Here is a 17192-nt window from a genome sequence, read left to right as displayed (position 1 = left end):
GTGGATGCCCTTGTATTACTGCTACTGCTGCTAAGTCGCTTCAGTCATGTCTGACTCTGTGTGACCCCATAGACGGCAGCCCACCAGCTCCCCCGTCCCTGCGATTCTCCAGGCAAGAACACTGGAGTGGGTTGCCATTTCCTTCTCCAATGCATGAAAGTGAAAAGTGAAAGTGAAGTCACTCAGTCGTGTCCAACTCTTCACTACCCATGGACTGAAGCCCACCAGGCTCCTCGCCCATGGGATTCTCCAGGAAAGAGTACTGGAGTGAGCCATTGCCTTCTCTGCTTGTGTTACTAGGACTGGTCAAAGTAAACAGAACCTCTGCAGAAGACAAATGAATAAGCCAGTGAACCTTCTGAAAACTATATCAGAAACATATCTAGAATCTTATGTATTTGAAAATTCCAGGGCTGAGCCTAAAATGAGTGAAAACGTGTTGGGCTTTGAAGGGACATATTCTTCTCACTGGCACTAATCCTTGCCTGGTAATCTGTTTTCATTTTAAATTACTTCATTTGCTTGAATTTTGACTTGATGTTCTTAACACCCTGCTTACAAGGACCTCTGACATGTAGGTTCTGTCATGGGGCCACCAGTCCATTCAGTCTGAATTGTTAGACTCTTGGGGCAAAATCCCCCAAGTGATGTTTACACAGCAAACCCTGCCATCAAATTCACTTGCCATTCCTCATGTTCATTTTCCCCATTGTAGTTATTTTTACTCTTGGTTTCAGCTAGATGACCATTTCTTTCTGGCTTAACTGCCTCTCTACACATCTCAGCGTTTTCTTGCATTCAACTTAATGTCTACCTCTTTCATGACCCACATCTCTTTGTCCAATATCTCTGCAAAGTATAACCCCAACTGTGTGTGTTTTCACCTTCCGTGCTGTAACTCTGATGGTGTGTAACCTCAGGGAAGCCAGAGTGAGGGAAGGGAACAGTGAGACTGAGAACAGCAGGGGTCAGAATGCAGGCTCCTTTCTCTGATGTCGACCGCCTGTTAGCTCTCAAGGGACGCCATTGTTCAACCTGATGGAGCCATTCTCCAGCGTGGCATAGAGTGTCTCAGGATGTTCCATGGGTTGGGTTGGGTTGGGTTGATGAGAAAGGGCAACAAACATACCTTTGCTTCCTGGTTCTGCCTGTCAGAGCTTTGCCCCACCCAGCGCATGATCTCATCTATACCCCTAGTTGTCCATGCGTGACTCTCAGGTGCCTTCCAGGGTCTTGTGTGCCCCTGTGTCGAGTGGAAGGCTCCAAGGCAGGGGGTGAGAGGCATGTGGAAGGTGCTGTCATATTTCATTTGAGTAAAATCAGGTGGGTGTCCTACAGAGTAGTGGCTGGAATAAAACAGAGGCAACCGAGGCCAATAGGACCTAAAGTGGGCTTATGAGACAGTTGGTATCTCCTCAGCCTCAAACCTCTTGGCTGCCCAACCAGGCAGAAGTAAGCCCTCTTCTGTCTATTATAAACATGAAAAGCACTGCATGTTTATTTTTTCTCAATTTAGCTCTGATGTAATGACGTAAGTGATAATAACAGTACGTGTCTAAGTCCATTGGGATCTGTTATATGCATTCCTATAACTTTTAGAGCCTTGTTGACTACAGTATTTGTTTAATAAATAGATTCATAAATGTTCATAAAATCTAGTTAGCTAATAAATAGAATTTTTAAAAATAATATATATCTCTCTGCAAGCCCCAGTGCATTACTCTTTTATGCTAATTGAGCTAATACATACAAATTATAGAAATGAGTTGATAGAAAAAAAAAAATCCCAGGAAACAAATTAAACATAAGAATTGTGAATTGTTAAGAATTGTGAAGGGTCTGCTAATTTACCCTACCTGCAATTAAAATTCTGGGTGCCTAGTTTCATGAATCCTTGCTGGGACATGAGATTCCTGAGTCAGAAACAGAGGAAAGTTACTCCCCAAAGTAGTGATGTCAGAATATCTGCATTTTCTTACAACTGCTTCCACCAGCCCTAATTCCCTCAGAGAACAGGACTTGCCTGGTGACACCAGCACGTGCCGTGGGCTGTGTTACCGGAAGGAGTCTGAGCTTTGGGAATAGAGCTCTTCTATGATGGCTAGTAAATAAACTTGCCCTTTGCTCTCAACAGAGACGCTATCTCTGTCTTCCAAGACTGATCACTCTGAAGACACCCTTGACATTTTGGAACAAAGATGTTGTGGAATAAAGCCAGTTGACACCTCTGCTTTATTGCAAGATAAGCAGAAATGTGAGAAGCCCATAAGGGATTGTTGTCTTCTGATAATAAACATCCCTCATTTCTATGCTGTCTTGATTTTTGGCAAAATTTCCTAAGAGTAAGGCACTTTGTTCTCCTCCCTGATTCATATGACCTAGAGGCTGGGTTGAAATCCATTCAGTTGGCCTGGCACGGCATCTCATTAGGGCTACTACCATCATTGCAGGAAAGGAAGCCTGAGATTTGGGAATCCAGAGCAACTTGATGTTTGCATTTCAGAGAGATGTTTTTAGGTCCTTGAGAAGACAGCTGTGGGTCTCAGATTTATACCCCAAAGGGTTAGAGAAAGGATTTCTTATTGCAAGTTTTCTAAAGTAACTGCTCCAAGAGGAGTTAAGGTGTCTATCTGCCTATCATTGAGTTTTGGCTGAAATAGTCAGTTCTCCTGGTAGCTCTGAGTTTTGCAGGCATGCATTTCAAGGGAGTTTCAGCTTCAGCAATACTTTGGCCACCTGATGCGAAGAACTCACTCATTTCAAAAGACCCTGATGCTGGGAAAGATTGAAGGCAGGAGGAGAAGGAGAGGACAGACGATGAGATGGTTGTATGGCATCACAGACTCAATGGATATGAGTTTGAGCAAGCTCCAGGAGTTGGTGATGGACAAGGAAGACCGATGTGCTTCAGTCCATGGGGTTGCAAAGAATTGGACACAACTGAGTGACTGAACTGAACTCCAAGGGAGGCTGGGGTCATTCTAGAATGAGACCTTGAGCTGTTAGAAACTACACTAAGCCTTTGCTATGGGTTGAATGTTTGTCCTTCTAAAATTCTCACATTGAAACCCTAATCCCCAGTGTGCTGATAGTAGGAGCTGGGGCCTTACAGCAGCAATCAGGTTCAGATGTGGTTAAAAGTGTGGAGCCCTTCTTATAACCACCCTGTTGGTTTGGTTATAAGAAGAAGAAGAGATCCATTGTCTCTGAGCCAAGAAGAAAGCTCTCATCAGGAGCCCAACTAGCTGGCACCTTGATCTTGAACTTCCAGCCTCCAGAGCTGAGAGAAATAACTGTGGTTCAAACCATCCAATCTGAGGTGTTTTGTTATAGGAGCTTGAATTGACTAAGACATGTTTGTGCAAATCTCTTAGTGTGGAGGGAAGACAAAGAAATCTGTGATGTGATACTGGTTCCTGGAGGTCAAGCCTAAGGCCAGGTCAAGGAGAGGGCTCAGAGGTATTTGTTAGCCTTGCAATTTCTTGACTATACCATTTTCATCTGAAGAGTGATTGCCCTGGGATCTTCATCACATTGTGAGTCCTGGAGCCTGAGTTGACACACCCATCGTGAGCTCTTCAGTCACATGGGCCCTGGGTCAGGTGTTTGGTTTGAACAAGCACCCATTGCCCTATTAGGAGGCTACTGGTTGTTCTTGAAGCAGGGTATGTCCTGTAGCTGTGCCAAAGGGGTGATGAGTCTGAAACCCTGGAGTGCTGTGTGTGTACAAGAGTGCCCCCCGCCCTGTGCCAGAGGCTCCATTTGGCAGCAGCGTCAGGCAGAGAAACTTACAACTCAAAGTGCTCATCAGGGTTCCAGGGTCCCAAGGGTACTAGCACTTCTCTTCATGAAGAACCCCCAATTGAAAGAATCTTTCTAGAGTTTATGTGACAGAGATTTACAGATTCACAGCACCTCAATCCTCCTATATACACTACAGTATTCTTGCCTAGAGAATCCCATGAATGGAGGAGTCTGGCAGACTACAGTCCATGGGGTTGCAAAGAGTCAGACAAGACTGAGTGACTTCACTTACTTACTTAGAAACAACAAAAGCACACTGATTTTGTCCATCTCGCCTACCCCCAAGGTAAAGGTCAATTTCATGTCCTGTCCCAATGGGAACACCACTAAAACCCATTTAGGGGAGTGGAGATGCCCCTTTCCCCACAGTATCAGGCAGGTTGTTCACACAGTGACTGACCTAAAAAAATCAGAAGAGTTGGAGCTCTTCCTGTCCCAGAAGTTTGAGATCCTGACCTCACCCCTAATCATCCTTCCTTTCACCATCTGAGGTGTGAGCACTTGGAAGGGAGGCATTGGGGTCAGGAATGGAGAGGTTGACTGAACACCACTACACAAGGCATGCTGACTTTTGTCTCAGAGTGGCATGGCTCATGCTTGCAACTCAGTTCAGTTCAGTTCATATCTGCCACTCTGGGGTATCTGACTCTTTGAAACCCCATAAGCTGCAGCCTTACAGGCTTCCCTGTCCATCACCAACACCCAGAGCTTGCTCAAACTCATGTCCATTGAGATGTTGATGCCATCCAACCATCTCGTTCTCTGTCTTCCCCTTCTCCTCCTGCCTTCAATCTTTCCCAGCGTCAGGGTCTTTTCTAATAAGTCAAGTGTTCATATCAGGTGGCCAAAGTATTGGAGTTTCAGCTTCAGTATCAGTACTTCCAATGAATATTCAGGACTGATTTACTTTAGGATTGACTGGTTTGACCTCCTTGCAGTTCAAGGGACTCTCAAGAGTCTTCTCCAACACCACAGTTTAAAAGCATCAATTCTATGGCACCCAGCTTTATAGTCCAGCTCTCACATCCATACATGACTACTGGAAAAAACATAACTTTGACTAGATGGACCTTTGTCAGCAAAGTTATTTCTCTGATTTTTAATATACTGTCTAGGTTGGTCATAGTTTTTCTTCCAAAGAGCATGTGTCTTTTAATTTCATGGCTGCAGTCAACATCTGCAGTGATTTTGGAGCCCAAGAAAATAAAGTCTCTCACTGTTTTCATTGTTTCCCCATCTATTTGCTATGATGTGATGGGACAGGATGCCATGATCTTAGTTTTCTGAATGCCGAGTTTTAAGCCAACTTTTTCATTCTCCTCTTTCACTTTAATCAAGAGGCTCTTTAGTTCTTCACTTTCTGCCATAAGGATGGTGTCATCTGGGTATCTGAGGTTATTGTTATTTCTCCTGGCAATCTTGATTCTAGCCTGTGCTTCATCCAGCCCAGCATTTTACATGATGTACTCTGCATAAAAGTTAAATAAGCAGGATGACAATATACAGCCTTGACATACTCCTTTCCCAATTTGGAATCAGTGTGTTGTTCCATGTCTGCTTCTAACTGTTGCTTCTTGACCTGCATACAGATTTCTCAGGAGGCAGGTAAGGTGCTCTGGTATTCCTGTCTCTTGAAGAATTTTCCACAGTTTGTTGTGATCCACACAGTCAAAGGCTTTGGCGTAGTCAATAAAGCACAAGTAGATGTTTTTCTAGAACTTCCTTGATTTTTCAATGATGCAATGGATGTTAGCAATTTGATTTCTGGTTCCTCTGCCTTTTCTAAATCCAGCATGAACATCTGGAAGTTCACGGTTCACATACTGTTGAAGCCTGGCTTGGAGAGTACTGAGCATTAATTTGCTAGTGTGTGAGATGATTGCAATTATGCAGTAGTTTGAGCATTCTTTGGCATTGCCTTTCTTTGATACTGGAATGGAAAATGACCTTTTACAGTCCTATGGTCACTGCTAACTTTTCCAAATTTGCTGGCATATTGAGTGAAGCATTTTAACAGCATCATCTTTTAGAATTTGAAATAGCTCAACTGGAATTCCATCACCTCCACTAGCTTTGTTTGTAGTGATGCTTTCTAATGCCCACTTGACTTCATATTCCAGGATGTCTGGCTCTATGTGAGTGATCATACCACTGTGGTTATCTCAGTCATAAAGACCTTTTCTGTATAGTTCTTCTGTGTATTCCTGCCACCTCTTTTTGATATCTTCTGCTTCTGTTAGGTCCATACAATTTCTGTCCTTTATTTTGTCCATCTTTGCATGAAATGTTCCCTTGGTAACTCTAATTTTCTTGAAGAGTTCTCTAGTCTTTCCCATTCTGTTGTTTTCTTCTTTCTTTTCACTAATGGCTGACGAAGGCTTTCTTATCTCTCCTTGCTATTCTTTGGAACTCTGCATTCCAGTGGGTATATCTTTCCTTTTCTCCTTTGCCTTTAGCTTCTCTTCTTTTCCAGCTATTTGTAAGGCCTACTCAGACAACAATTTTGCCTTTTTGAATTTCTTTTTCTTGTGAATGGTCTTGATCACTGCCTCCTATACAATGTCATGAACCTCTGTCCATAGTTCTTCCGGCACTTTGTCTATAAGATCTAATTCCTTGAATCTATCTGTCACTTCCACTGTCTAATCGTAAGCGATTTGATTTAGGTCATACCTGAATATTCTAGTGGTTTTCCCTACATCCTTCAATTTAAATCTGTATTTGATGATATGGAATTCATGATCTGTGCTCCCATAGTCAGCTCCCAGTCTTGTTTTTGCTGACTCTATAGAGCCACTCCATATTAGGCTGCAAAGAATATAATCAATCCAATTTTGGTGTCGACCATCTGTGATGTCCATATGTAGAGTCTTCTCTTGTGTTGTTGGAAGTGGGTGTTTGCTATGACCAGTGCATTCTCTTTGCAAAACTCTATTAGCTTTTTCCTGCCTCATTTTGTACTCCAATGCCAAACTTGCCTGTTACTCCAGTTTCTCTTAACTTCCTACTTTTGCCTTCCAGTCCCCTATGATGAAAAGGACATCTTTTTGGGTGTTAGTTCTAGAAGGTCTTATAAGTCTTCACAGAACTGTTCAACATCAGCTTCTTCAGCATTACTGGTCAGGGCATAGACTTGGATTATTGTGATATTGAATGGTTTGCCTTGGAAATGAACAGAGGTCATTCTGTCATTTTTGAAACTGCACCCAAGTACTGAATTTCAGTGTCTTTTGTTGACTATAAGGGTTACTTCATTTCTTCTAAGGGATTCTTGCCTACAGTAGTAGATACAATGGTCATCTGAATTAAATTCACCTATTCCAGTCCATTTTAGTTAACTGATTCCTAAAATGTTAACATTCACTCTTGCTATCTCCTGTTTGACCACTTCTAATTTGCCTTGATTCATGGACCTAACATTCCAAATTCCTATGCAGTATTGTTCTTACAGCATCAGACTTTACTTCTGTCACCAGTCACATCCACAACTGGACGTTGTTTTCACTTTGACTCTGTCTCTTCATTCTTTCTGGAGCTATTTCTCCAGTCTTTTCCAGTAGCATATTGGGCACCTACCAGCCTGGGGAGTTCATCTTTCAGTGTCATATCTTTTTGCTTTTTCATAGTGTTCATGCAGTTCTCAAGGCAAGAATACTGAAGTGGTTCACCATTTCCTTCTCCAGTGGACCACATTTTGTCAGAACTCTCCACCATGACCCCTTCCATCTTGAGTGACCCTTCATCACATGGGTCATAGTTTCATTGAGTTAGACAAGGCTATGGTCCATGTGATCAGTTTGATTAGTTTTCTGCGACTGTGGTTTTCATTCTGTCTGTCCTCTGATGGATAAGTATAAGAGCCTTATGGAAGCTTCCTGATGGGAGGGACTGACTGTGGCATAAACTGGATCTTGTTCTGATGGGTGGGGCCATGCTCAGTAAATCTTTAACCCAGTTTTCTCTCATGGGCAGGGCTGTGTTTCCTCCCTGTGGTTTGACCTGAGACCAAATTATGGTGGAAATAATGAAGATAATGATAACCTCCTTCAAAAGGTTCCATGCATGCACCACTACACTCAGTGCCCCTGACCCTGTGGACTCAGCGGCGGCGAGTAGTTGGTTGTTGTTAGTCAGTGTCAGTTGCTTGGTGCTGGTGCTGGTGTTGATGGTCGCAAGGAAGGGTATGGGACAGTCAGCAAAGGTGGTCACCGCGGTGGCATGTGAGCCCCTCAGGTGTCTGCCTAAGGTGGAACTTATGCTATAGATATTTTTCTGTGGATTTTTCTGAGAACCCAAGGTGTTCCCTATTTTGTACACTGATGCAGGAAAGAGCCATGATGGTGGAGTAGAAGGACGTGCACTCATCTTCTCCTGCAAGAACTCCAAAATTACAACTCACTGCTGAAAAACCATCAACAAGAGAATGCTGAATCCCACCAAAAAAAGATACCCCACATCCAAGGGCAAAGGAAAAGCGCCCATAAAGATGGTGCCCCTGCTGCTGCTAAGTCACTTCAGTCATGTCCAACTCTGTGCAACCCCATAGACGGCAGCCCACCAGGCTCCCCTGTCCCTGGGATTCTCCAGGCAAGGACACTGGAGTGGGTTGCCATTTCCTTCTCCAATGCATGAAAGTGAAAAGTGAAAAAGAAGTCACTCAGTCGTGTCTGACTCTTCGCGATCCCATAGACTGCAGCCTCCCAGGCTCCTCTATTTATGGGATCAAGATGGTAGGAGGGGTGAAATCACATTTAGAATCAAACCCCATACTCACCAGTGATGCTTGGATGGCATAAACAAAATCTTGTGCTCACAAGGATCCAGAAAGGAGAAGTGACTCCACAGGAAACTGACCCAAACTTGCCTGTGAGTGTCCAGGAGTCTCTAGCAGAGACATAGGTTGGTGGTGGCCTGCTGCAGGGTCAGGGGCACTGAATGCTTGCAACTCAACCAAACAAATTGATGGTTTTGCTCTTCCACTTCCCAGGTGGTAAAGAATCCACCTGCCAATACAGGAGACACAAGAGAAGCAAGTTTTATCCCTGGGTTGGGAAGATCCCCTGGAGGAGGAAATGGAAACCCATTCTGGTATTCTTGCTTGGAAAATTCCATGGGCAAGGGAGCCTGGCAACAGTCCATGCGATCACAAAAGAATCAGACACAACGGATCATGCACACTCACACAAAGGCACACATACATACACGGTCATCATTACTGACATCGTCTCTTGACTCAGCAGTTCTCCCCGTATTGCTGCCCTGTTGTGGCGTTTGCACCGTTTGGCTGACCTGGGAGGGATTCACACAGCAGCATCTTTTTAAAGGAGTCCACCAACTCAGTGTTCCATTATCATGACATCTCTTTAATGTCTTTCCCATTGTCAACAAATGGCTCGGAAGGTCTTCCAGGGCTGCATACATGACTAAGATAATTTATCTTTAATAAAATTCCTCTGTTCAGTCAAACCATCTACTGGATCATGTTCTGCACTGTAAACCCAGCCCAAGACAGTGAAACCCACATACAAGTGTCAGTCTCTTCTGTGGGTTCTCTTAGGAGTTTGTTTCAGGGAAATCCTCCCTAGAAAGTTAAACCTCCTTGGTGGCCTAGAGGACCCATTGCAGAAGTCTCTAGCAACTTTTACTCTTGCTTGTGAATGATCTAAGGTTGGCAGCAGAGAGTTCAGAAGGGGTTGAGGCATAAGGGATGGTTGCTGTCGTTCTTCTTTGACAAAGTGTCCTTCATCCCCAGGCTCTCCTCTCCCAAACTTTTCCTTGCACTACACCTGGCACCTGTCCACAGTGGTTGCTATGTCTCTCCTCTCATGTTCAGTATGAGTATGCATCTCTGCAACTCTTGTCTGAAAAGGCGTTGAAAATTTTACACTCTAGGAGGAATCTTAGTACTAACTTTTATAATGGGGCAAACCTAAGGCTGGCATCAGACAGGCCAGGAAGTGCCCTTCCTTAGGAGGGACAACCATGACTACAGCACTGTGCAGACACAAGTCCTTGAACTTACCTGATGATACTCAGGCTGCAACCACCTCCCCAGTTCCTACTAATCAATAGCCATGGCATAAAGAACCATTTATTACCCAGTTGACTGTGTATTTTGATCAATATGGTTGCTATTGATGATTGTGGACTTCCCTCAAATCCTGTTAATCTTCTTGCCTCAGTGAAACCTGGCTTCTGTTCACTGATGCTGAATAGAAATTGTGGAGAAAGTTTTGGGTGAAGTAGAAAAGAATGGCTTTGCCAGGAAACAGGGTCACAATAGGCTCATGCCCTCAAGACCTTGTATCCCCTCTGCAGGGGGTAGTGAGGAGTTTTGTAGGAACAGGGTGTGGTCAGCTAGTGGACATTCTTGTGATTGGTTGGTGCTGAGGTGATCAGGAGTTGGTATCATCGACCTTCTGGTTTCGATTGGGGTCTCCATGCTTGTTTCATTATCTGCAAAACAGTTCAAATGACATGGCTCAGAATCTTACATATAGTCCTTGAAGAAGAAAAAAAGGTCCTTGACTCTGTTTAATGGCTAAAGTATTATTACTTTGTCTTGCTTGACTGTTTTGCTTTCTTTCTATATTTTCTCACTTCTCTGATTATTCTTTGACTAAAATTTTAAAGACAAACGGCAGGCAGAGGACATGGGTAGGGGTCCATTCTAGGAAGGCTTTGTAGGTTCTTGATCAGTTACAAACTGTCCAAGAGGGCTTTCATTTCTTTCTCTTCCAGAAAGGCATGCCTTTGTCAACATGTCCATGCATATGGCCAAAACTGTGAATGTATGATATTGTATGGTTAGCCTGTGGTCAGTTCATGATGCTGGCTGGGCTGAAGACATCATATTTCCTGAGTCAAGACAAAGGATTTGATTGCAGAAAGCAACACAGAAGACAGAGGGTCAGCATTTCCTTGTCCTGGTTCTCTGCGTCCTAATCCCCACAGGATGACAGAGATTCAATGACACTTGCAACATGCCGTGACCTCCATTACAAGAAAGGGGCCTTAAGGTTAGGGAGCCCAAGGCATTACTGTAGGCATAACTGCAGCAGGCAGACTGGCTCCAGAGAGAGACACTCCACTCTGTATCCTCTAAGTCTATATGCAAACCTTCCCTGTGTGCCAAAGGGAGAGCTTTTTCTTCTGAGAGGATTTGCTGTAGGATCATCCTTGTAAAGATAGTCCAGAACAAACAGTCGGCATCTCTGCTTGTACTACCATGCGTAAAACAGACAGCTAGCAGGAAGCTGCTGCCTAGCACAGGGAGCGCAGTTCTGTCTCCATGGTGACCTTGAGGGGTGGGATGTTAGGGGGGTGGGAGAGAAGGGGTATATTTACTTATTGTTGATTTGCTTCACTGTACAGCAGAAACTAACATAAACATTGCACACGTCAATTAAAAAAAATAATATAAAAACACAAGATCTATGGGAGATTGTCTTTCCAAAACATAATCACTCTCCCCAAAGTAACTTTCTTTGAATCTGGTTTCTACAGCAGGACTTCTTAAATTTTGTTTCATGACCCATGTGAAAAATCATCTGTGATCCCATGAATACCCTTTCCAGAAACAAATTGCAGATGTCAATACACACACGCAAAAAATAAAAATAAAAATAAACAACAGCGTTCAAAGGCAGATCTGGGACTCCTTAGTTAATAATCTTGATTGTTAAGGACTTTCTTGCCTTTAATGAAAATTATGTAACTGTGTGAGACTGTAAGATTGTAGAGTGAAGGGTTTTGGTATTGGAAAGAAAGAATCATAAAAACGGGCAGTAGAAATCAGTACTACAAAGAGCCATTCATAACATCGTCTCTCCCCTGTCCCCTTTCTCCATGCCACAGCTGCAGTCCTGTGTGCCGTGGTCAAGTCCTTCCTGTAAATTAAGTAGTAGAGTAGATGCCCCTGCCCCAGACATATTGATGCATTTAGCTCTGAAGGAAAAGAAAAGTAATGCATTGCTCTAAGGTTCATAGAGCTAGACTCTGCTGCTGACTCAGATTTCTATTTTTAAATTGCTCTTTATTTTTTTTCTTGTTTTTGCTATCTGACTATACCTGTTGCTAAAGGAGTCTGGACTCACAGAGTACCTCATGCTTGCATGTTTCCAAGAGGTTTCTTTGGAGCTTTGCTTTACCAGTAATTATTATTCCTGAAAACTCCTGTCTTAAAGTTTATGTAGACACCAAGATATTTTTGCCCAATGAAAAATGTATATCTTGCTGTCAATACATTAGCTCTATCACTGTGGATATCATCATGGCTTTTATATCAATCTGTTTCAGTAAGACTTGACAGATATCAAGGAGGCCTATTCTGTGACATCAATATTTAATATTCATCAGATGCACTTAAGAGTTTATACTGTTAGCATTCATGCATAATTCACCACTGTTTTTTTTATGATGAAAAGATAATTTGGGGATTGCTAGTTTTCTTCAGTATTAAGTTTTTATGAATGATTGATTATAATAGATCCTATGCCTTAAATTACAGTATGGAACATTGAAGCACTGGTCCATTTTTAGAAGATTATAACAACCCTAAAAGGTCACAGCAACTTACATGCAACATTCGTAGAAATATATAGAAGGATAAATGAAAATAAATGAGGTTTGAATCAAAGTTAAGTTGTATGTAATAGGTAGTCACCATGAATGGACTCATTCAAATATAAAAAATAAAATGGAGCCATTCAGTTCAAAGTGAATAAGATATAACAACAGCAAAACTTTCCTCACATCAATAATTTAATTTAATATTCTATTGAAGATCGATTGAATTAGTTTGAAAAGCTTCAGATTAATATAATTATATAGAACTCCAAAAAATTGGTGGATAATATCATGACTGCAGGCAATATAGCAGACTGTGTTGCTTTAATCACATTATTCAATCAATCAGTAAGAGAAGAGGAAAATGAATTAGGAAGAGCTGAATAGTATTTTCTCAGCTGAAAATTCTACAATAGCTATGAGCTTAATGATATATGAGAGAAAATCAGAAAGAAAATTGTTTCTGGAAACCAGAAGTGTCAGTGTTCCTCTCAAAAGCACTGAGATTCTCAAGTCTTGCCTAATTTTGCCAGTCTCTGATGTTTTCTGCAGCACATAACAGGAGAAACCTTTCCCCCATTGTCTTGAACTATTTTAAATTAGGAAGGGGAATTTAAACAAGTCCATGAGGTTGCTAAGAGTCAGACACGACTGAGCAACTTCACTTTCACTTCTCACTTTCATGCATTGGAGAAGGAAATGGCAACCCACTCCAGTGTTCTTGCCTGGAGAATCCCAGGGACAGAGGAGCCTGGTAGGAGGTCATCTATGGGGTCTCACAGAGTCAGACATGACTGAAGCAACTTAGCAGCAGCAGCAGCAGTATAAAAGTATAAAACTCATCTTTTCTGCTAAAGACCTTAGTCTGATCATTGGTCTCTATTGTGTGTCTGAGAACAGATGCCCAGTCTCTAGCTGTACTTAAGTTATCCCTGACCTTATTAGCATATATTTCTGCAAACTGGATCATATCTATTGTCTAAAGCCATATATATCCATTCTCCTATCTTTGCACTTTCAGTAAGGAATTTACTTCCTGATGGGTAATCTTTCTGAATTGCCTTGTCCCATTTAATGAGCTCATGGCTAGCCACATGCTGACAAATGCAGAGAACATGATGAAAATAATATTGTACCAACTGCAATGGACACCTCTCTTGATTCCAGTTTGTGTATATGTTTGCTTACCCATCTCATACATGAGGTGTCCCCCTTCTCTGTCATGGTAAACACATAACCCAAACTAGGCAGAGGGCCGCCATCCACTTGAACCCAGTGATTGGTCCTGGGATGCTCACATGATCAAGGGTCAGCACCATCCCTGGGAACGCTAGGGGGCTTCAGCCTCTGCTCCTGAGGCCTTACGCTATAAGACCAAGCAAACATAAAGATGGAGGCTATTCTTCCCAAAACACAGGAAGCCCTGCTGTAACACCTAGGTGGCACAGAGCAGGGAGAGCTCGAAACTGAGAGAGAGGCTGCAAGACAGCTCCCAGCATTCCTGACTCCCAACCCAATTCAGTTAAGAGAGCCAAAACATGGTAATTTTTTCTAAAATGAATTTGAATCTACACACCCCCACCCCCTTACTTTGTGTCTCCCTCCGTCCCTCTCTCTGTATCTCTCTCTCATACTATCTCTGGAGGTGACGATTCTCCTCACTGGTTTCTTTTCCCATCAGACAGCTCCTCCTTCCAGAATCCTAGCTCCCTCCTGGCGGCCTCTTCATCTAAACCGCAATGCTGGTCCGGCCACTCAGTTCCGGAACTTCTCTCTGAGACCTTGCATCCCAGGGTGCGTGTGTGTGTCTGTGCGCTAAGTAGCTTCACTCACATGTCGGACTCTTCGGGACACTATGGGCTGTAGTCCACCAGGCTCCTCTGTCCATGGGATTCTCCAGGCAAGAATACTGGAGTGGGGTGCCATGCCCTCCTCCAGGGGATCTTCCCAACCCAGGGATCAAACTCGTGTCTCTCACATGTCCTGAATTGGCAAGCAGGTTCTTTACCACTAGTGCCATCTGAGAAGCCTTCATACCCTGGGCACCCCTTCCACTTTAAGTTTCTGCTTTGCTTCACTTTTCCCTATTTTTAACTCTTACTAAATATACCAGCTGTATTGATTTTTCTCCTAGGAATCAGCTGCTCTGAGTTCCATTGTTCCATATGAAGCCTAGCTATTGAAAAGGCAAGCCATCTAATCCAAAGGTGTTTCCTGGAAAATAGTGAAGTAGGTGAAAGAGGAAAGTGAAAAAGCTGGTGTGAGACTCAACATTAAAAAAAGAACAAAGGTCTTGGCATCTGGTCCCATCACTTCATGGTAAATAGAAGGGGGGAAAGTGGAAGCAGTGACAAATTTTATTTTCTTGGGCTCCAAAATTACTGCAGACAGTGACTACAGATATGAAGTTAAAAGATGATTGCTCCTTGGAAGGAAAGCTATGACAAACTTGGACAGCATATTAAAAAGCAGAGACATTACTTTGCCAACAAGGGTCCATCTAGTCAAAGCTATGGTTTTTCCAATAGTCCTGTATGGATATGAGTTGGACCATAAAGAAGACTGAGTGCCACAAAATTGATGCTTTTGAATTATGAATTTTTGAATTATGCTGGAGTAGACTTTTGAGAGTCACTTGGATGGCAAGGAGATCAAACCTATCAATCCTAAAGGAAAGCAACCTTGAATATTCATTGAAAAGACTGATGCTGAAGGTGAAGCTCCAATAGTTTGGCCACCTGATGCAGAGTCAACTTACTGGAAATGCCCTGATGCTGGGGAGGATTGAGGGCAAAAGGAAAAAGAGGGGGCACAGAGGATGAGATGGTTAGTACTAACTCAATGGATGTGAATCTGAGTAAACTCTGGAAGATAGTGGAGGACAGAGGAGCCTGGCATGCTGCAGTCCACAGGGTCACAAAGAGTTGGACACAATTTAGTGACTTAACCACAAGAACAACAACAGGGAAAGTAGATTTATGGACTCTTTTGCATCAGATATACAAGTCTCCTACATTATCTTCAGGGTCATTTAATACCAAATCTATTGGCCACCTCATGTGAAGAGTTGACTCATTGGAAAAGACTCTGATGCTGGGAGGGATTGGGGGCAGGAGGAGAAGGGGACGACAGGGGATGAGATGGCTGGATGGCATCACTGACTCAATGGACGTGAGTCTGAGTGAACTCCAGGAGTTGGTGATGGACAGGGAGGCCTGGCGTGCTGCGATTCATGGGGTTGCAAAGAATCGGACACGACTGAGCGACTGAACTGAACTAACTGAACTTGCATCAGATGTACAAGTCTCCTACATTATCTTCAGGGTCATTTAATACCAAATCTAATACCTAAAGAAGGACCACTTTTAAAAGTTGACAGTGTAGGTGTGGGTTACATTCTTGATGTTTGGGCAAAGTCTTAGATTCATATACTGTCTTTGGTAAGAACAAACCAAAAACCTCATGCTAAGATTTACTGTCTTATGCAGTAAAAATGTAGGAAATTTGATTCACTCATGAGCATGCACTAGAGAAGAAATGAAAGAAGGATATTGTAAACAAATCAATGCCTTTGACAAGAGAGATGCTGCAAGATTATAATTTGCTGTGTAGAAAAGATTTCTTTCTTTTATTCAAGTTAGATCTCACCCCGTTATTTTCCATGGCATGTGTTAGAAAAAAACAAACACACAAACTGTAATTCAGGGAAGTTGGTAGTTGACATTCTAACATTGTCACCTACTCCTTGTGCAATGCATATAAACGAGAATTAATACATTGAATCTAACATTTTCTTACATTACAGGGCCTTGTATGTGCTTTGTTCCTCTTTTAAATGCTATTTCTAGCATATAAATTCATGTGCACTTTAATAAGCCTAACTGCATTCTCACTTTTAATTCTTTATTTTTGTCTTTCATTTTAACATGTACTCTCACTTAGGAAATAAAAGAAAAAAACTAGAGAATCTGAACCATTATGCCTAAATACTGAAGTGCCTAAAACTTAGCTCATATTTCTAAGTATTCCTTAAATTTTTTGACTCTTCTGTATCTCTCTCAGGTCTTGGCATTAGTTCTTTCCCCACAGCAATCACTCAGAGGGTATGCCTTTGGTCTCCCCCTACATTAATGCTACCTGAAAACCTCAGTGGCTGATTGAATAGAAATCTCATAATAATATTTGTCTCAAAGATAAATTTATAGTCTCATTCTGAGATAGAAAAATGACCCTTAAGAAGGCAAAGTGACTTACTAATTCATGCAGAAAATTAAGAGGAGAACGGATATTAGAATTCTACTGTTCTGTATCTTTCTACCATTCAGAAAAAAGAAAAAAAAAAAAACTTGAAATCCTGACATACTCCTCTCTGCTCACCTACCAGTGCCAACTTTAAGATATATCTAAATTTGAGTACTTATAACTAATGTTTAGTTTAGAAGGCATTTGAATAGATTTTGTCTTTGGAATAAACAGCAAATATTGGTTGAGCCTTCCCGTAGTTAAAAGGCTATATGTATACCTATGGCTTGGAGAAGGAAATGGCAACCCACTCCCGTGTTCTTCTCTGGAGAATCCCAGAGACGGGGGAGCCTGGTTGGCTGCCATCAATGGGGTCGCACAGAGTCGGACACGACTGACGTGACTTAGCAGCATACCTGTGGCTGATTCATGTTGAGGTTTGACAGAAAATAGAAAAATTCTATAAATCAATTATCCTTCAATAAAAACATAAATTAAAAAAAATGTTAAAATGCTAAATTTGAAAAATAAAGTGTAGTTGGGCTACTCCAAAAAAAAAAAAAAAAAAAAAAACCATT

The sequence above is a fragment of the Bison bison genome, unplaced genomic scaffold (genome assembly GCF_000754665.1).
Source record: "Bison bison bison isolate TAMUID 2011002044 unplaced genomic scaffold, Bison_UMD1.0 scf7180017864494, whole genome shotgun sequence".
NCBI classification, from domain to species: domain Eukaryota; kingdom Metazoa; phylum Chordata; class Mammalia; order Artiodactyla; family Bovidae; genus Bison; species Bison bison.
The sequence above is the reverse complement of the archived record's forward strand: the minus strand, read 5'-3'. Positions refer to the sequence as shown.